Raw genomic sequence first — 5296 nt, 5'->3', positions numbered from 1 at the left:
TATATCTTAATCTTTCCTTAATTATTCAAGTATTCTTAGATCTAGTTGGGTAATTTGAAGACTATTTGGGTTTATTGAATAATTGACAACTCTTCATCAATCATCAAGTTTTCTTCTATTATTCTTTTCTTTATATTTGATCATCCTAAGTTGGTACAATTTCTCTACTCTTTATTTAATCCTTGTTTATTGTTTTACTCCTTCATCATGTTTAGACTTGTTAATATGATTGACACAATTGTTAGCATGTCCACCATGATAATGAGTGAGTATTTCCTTAACTAGGGTTAATGGGGGAACATGGGAGTTAATCATGGGGTATATCTTTACTTAATAAGTTCACATGAATGGTTGTTTGTTGTAGTTTCAACTTATGCACATGCTATGCTTGATTTAATGCTTGATTGACAACCTAGCATGATTCTCTTATCCTTTCAACAAGACTTGTAAGACATAAACTAACTCAAGGCTTGTTAGACCATGCATATAGTTGAATAGGAATAATTAAGTCGACTTGTAGGTGTTGTAAACTCTTGACCGACTCGACTCCGAGACCCAAAACTGCCTAGGAATTGTAAGATATAAACTAACTCGATTCCACTACAACAATAAATTGCTTGCATCTATGAAACTTGTTTATGTGATCTCATCATGATTCCCCTATGAATCCATGACACCCTAGTGCTTTAAATCAATTGTTTATAGACCCCATTTGCTTACTTTGCTTTAGTTTCATTAGTTTACATTTCCTTTGTTAAGTAGTTTAGATTGCAAACCTCAAACTCAACCCAAATTGTGACGCCAAAGACATAGCTTTCCAAAACCGATAAATCAATACAATACCCGTCACTTGGGATCTGACCTTTACTTACCACTCCACTAAGAGTAGTTTGTTGAGATTATAAAAGTGTTTGATAAGGAGAGAATAAATGACATTCCGACCCTCATCAAAATTGCGCCGTTGCCGGGGACGTGTTCAATTGAAGAATTATCATTTGTTGTTTTTAGTTGTGTATTTCTTAACCTTGGGGAAGTCAAACTCCTCAAGGTAGTTTTAATTGGTTTCTAGTTGTTTGAGTTTTGCATGTGTAGGAGATCACAAGGTGAACTTTTGCCTATTGATCTCGAAATTGAAAGAACTTTGACAAATATAAAAAGAATCGTCAGAGGTACTTCGACAATTATGGGTATTGAAGAACTTGTGGACATTGGTATTATCCAATCGGATAGTGTTGAGTTTACCAACCCTTTTGCAAGACAAGGAGAGGATAACCCAATCTCGTACCAACCACAAAACCAACCTATAATGCCTAAATTTTTATCTCATTCCATACCAACCGAGGAGAACCTACCAAATGGTACTCCAACACCACCCCACTTGACCGGTAATTACATTGCCAAATCCGCATTCATACAATTAGTTGAAAGAAGTCAATTTGGAGGGATGCTTAGTGAGGAATCTCATCTACACATGGAGACCTTTTGTGACTATTGTGATGCAATCTCTCAAACGGGGGTAACTCAAGACCAAATTTGACGGTATTGTTTCCTTTTTCCTTGATCGGAACCGCAAAACAATGGTTAAAGACCCTAGACAAGAATTTAGCACTTGCCTTTTACAAGAAATTTTACCCTCCGCAGAAGACCAACATGTTAAGAGACCAAATCACCGGGTACAAGAAAAGAGATGAAGAATCCTTATATGAGGCATGGGAAAGATTCAAGGATACATGTCGCTCTTGTCCCCATCATGGGTTAACCGAATGGTTTCTAGTCCAACAATTTTGGAATGGGTTGTATGAAGATGCAAGGAATGTGCTCAACATGGGTTCTAATGGAAGATTCACCGAGGTAGATGATAACCAAACTTGGGCAAAGATAGAGGAGATGGCGGTTCATAACTCTCAATATAGTAGGCCAAGAAAAGCTACTAGGGGAGGAAGACATGAAGTTGACTCCGTCACACAATTGAGTGCCGATTTGGGTGCCCAACTATGCTACCATATTGACACAACGAACTTGAAATTTGATAAGGCAGTCGCCAAAATGAATGAAGCCTCTCAATCACCCAAGAAACACCAACAAGTCAATGCCATGGTAGCAACATCTTCTATTCCAAATGGAGTATGTAAGAATTGTGGAACTTTTGGACATGATCAATAAGAGTGTAGGGGCACGAATGAGCAAGTGAATGCTGTCCAAGCATACAAGAAGGCGCCCCTTAATCCAACTTTTATAATGAAAACATCAAATTTCACCTAGACTTCTCATACAAAAGCCAAAATGTTCAAAATCCTCAATCAACATAAACCCCACCTCCAACGAGAAATCCTACTCAAAGACCCTACTTAAACCAAAACCAAGGATTCCAAAACCAACATTCTTACAATCAATCCAATGACCAAGCTTTTGATGTTCAAAAAGCGGTCATTCAAATGCAAAAGAACCAACAAGAATTTTTCACTCAAATGCAAAAAGATAGCCAAGTCAAAGACACTACCATCAACAATATCCTTGCTCATACCAAGATGTTGGAGACACAAGTGTCCCAATTGGCCTATTCAAGCTCCCAAAGGCAAAAAGGACAATTACCTCCTCAAGGTAATCCTCCTATAAGACATGAAACCATCAATGCCATTCACTTGAGGAGTGGTACACGATATGAGAGACCGAAGGAGCCAATTGAAGAGGATGTCGTTGAAGAAAGTGTCAAGACTAGAGATGTGATGGAACCATTGAGGAGAAATCCTAGGGTAGTGGAACCATCTCCCAATGAATCATTGAATAAGAGAAGCGATGAGAAGGCCAAAGAGGTTGAAAGAGAACCTATTGTGATTAGACTTTCGTTTCCAAGTCGCCCAACCAAGCCCAAGCTTGATGAGTAACTCGGAAAGTTCATAGAGATTGTGAAGAACCTAGAGGTTTCCATCCCATTCATGAAATTGATCAATCATGTGCCGGCCTATGTAAAATAAATTAAAGATATCCTTACCAAGAAGAAGTCCATTAGGAAGTTGAAAACCATCGCATTCACAAAGACAAGTAGTGCAATACTTCAAGGGAATTCCCCACCTAAACTCAAAGATTCGGGAAGCTTCTCTATTCCATATAGCATTGGTGACACCACCATCAACAAAACACTATGTGATCTAGGTGCAAGTGTGAGTGTCATGCCATATTCGGTATGTGAAAGGCTAGGAGTGGTAGAACTCAAGTGCACTAACATGAATCTACAAATGGCGGACCAAACAACAAAGAAACCACTAGGGGTATGGGAAGACGTGCCCGTGAGAATTGGAAAGTTTTTCTTACGGATGGACTTTGTTATTGTTGATATGGAGGAAGATTCCAATATTCCAATCATTCTAGGAAGACCATTCCTACACACCGCCGGAGTGGTGATTGGTGTAAAGCACGAGATGCTCACACTTGAAGTGGGTGATGAAACAATCACCTTTCATCTTGATAAGACTATGAGAGCTCCCAACTTGTTTGCGCCATACTTTATGGTTGATCACTATAGCCGGGAAGGTGAGAAGAAGAAAGTGGAATCCCCATTCAAAGGTCAAGTCAAAGATGGAAATCCTAGCAAGGAGGGCAAAGAAACACCGCTCAATTGGAAGAAAGATGTGGATGATATTTAAGTGGCTCTATTCGGAGAGCATGGAATTTTTCATAACAAGAATGAGAGCTTGAAAAGCTCACCCATCATGACAAGAATCAATGAAGGCCTTATTGGTCATGACAAAGAAGAGTTTCTCTTGCCAACTCATAATCCTCTCAACATAGGGGAAGAAGCAAAGGAAGTATATGGTCTATGGGATGAAGAATTTGAAGGACTTGTTAATCCTTACATTGGGAATGTTATGACCCTAGGCCAAGGCTTTGTAGATCCTTGTCACCATAACATTGACTCGGACTATTACATGAATGAAGACAACAATGTGCTGAGGTCTACACAAGACCTCTATCATGAGAATGAATAAGCCTTTGATTACTTCTACAAGGTGTTGAGCAACATCAACAACGCCCTTGCTTTACCTTCTTGACATCTCTAAAATAAAGGAGAGTTTGGTGGGGTCCTCCCTAAACCACCATTTGTAAATATTCTAACCTCTTAACTTGCATTTTATTCAATTTGTGCATTTCATCATTTTTTCATTGCATCTTATATGCTTTGCTTTAAGAATTTGTGTGACATGAGAGCAAGTGAGGGAGGGATTTTAATGTGTTTGAAATGTGAAGTGTTTGATGATCAAGTGTGGGGAAACAATTGACTAGGCTAACCAAGCCTTTGTAGTGAAACCCCATGACGAAAGTATAGGAAATGAAAAAGTAAAGTCGCGGGAATGGGATCCCCATGAGCAGACCTGAGCTCGTGGGGGCTGGAACAAAGCAAAAAAAAAAAAAAAGGAGCTGAAACAGAATCCGCCCGAGCTGATATCGAGACAAGCGTCCCTCAGCTCAGCTCGAGCGTCCTCTTCCCAGGACGGGCGTCCCCAAGGATTAAACAAAAAAATCTGAAAGAGAATCCGCCCGTCACCAACAGAGGTCGGGCGTTCCTTACCTGTTTACAGACATAAACACGGGATTTTCAACTTCAAATCCTCATTTCTATTATTCCCCAAACACAAACAGAACACATTCTCCCACTGCAACAATCAAACTCATCATCCAAAATCACAAAATACCCAACCAAATTCATCAAAATCAATTACAAACTTGCTCTAATTCAATTCAAATCGCTCCTTTGTCAACTTTTAAACCATTAAACATCAAAATCTCCCCAACATCAATCAAAAATTTCTAGGGTTTAGGTAAAATCGAAAAACCCCAAATTGATTGAAGAATGAAGGAAAAAAGCAAGAGCATTCAAGCATATTCAAAGTTTGTTGACATCAAATTACAAGGAGAATCATCATGGCAAGAACAAAAGGTAACACCAAAGCATCAAAATCCCAAACTCTATCAAAAAGGCAAAAAGTTCTACCATCAAATGCTTTAGTGGTAGTGCAACAAGCTAGGGACCAAGTAAGAGAAGTCATTGAGGCAATTGAGGAAGTTATTACTACTGTACCGGAGATTGAGCAACTTAAGGATTATCCGAAGGTAACTTCTACTTCTAATGAGCATAGAATTGCATTTGAATCCCTTGCTAAGAAGAAAGTTATTGCCACTAAGTTTTTATGCCAATATACTTTGGAAAATTTGGGAGTGCTTGACCAAACAAAGGCATTTTTCGGGTCCATGGGGTTATCTACCCTATTTGAGATGAATGGATTGACATACCCGTCCT

At 39.0% G+C, this 5296-nt stretch overlaps 1 non-coding gene across 1 annotated transcript; it reads right to left on the bottom strand.

Moving 5' to 3' along the window:
• Positions 1 to 1650: 1650 nt before the first annotated feature.
• On the bottom strand, positions 1651 to 1757 carry LOC141644869 (small nucleolar RNA R71). Its single transcript, XR_012544472.1, has one exon. It is a non-coding gene; the product is annotated as a small nucleolar RNA R71 (small nucleolar RNA).
• Positions 1758 to 5296: the final 3539 nt, after the last annotated feature.

Source organism: Silene latifolia, chromosome 2, assembly GCF_048544455.1.
Source record: "Silene latifolia isolate original U9 population chromosome 2, ASM4854445v1, whole genome shotgun sequence".
NCBI lineage: Eukaryota > Viridiplantae > Streptophyta > Magnoliopsida > Caryophyllales > Caryophyllaceae > Silene > Silene latifolia.
Note: the sequence above shows the minus strand (reverse complement) of the source record. Positions and strands in the feature narration are given on the sequence as shown.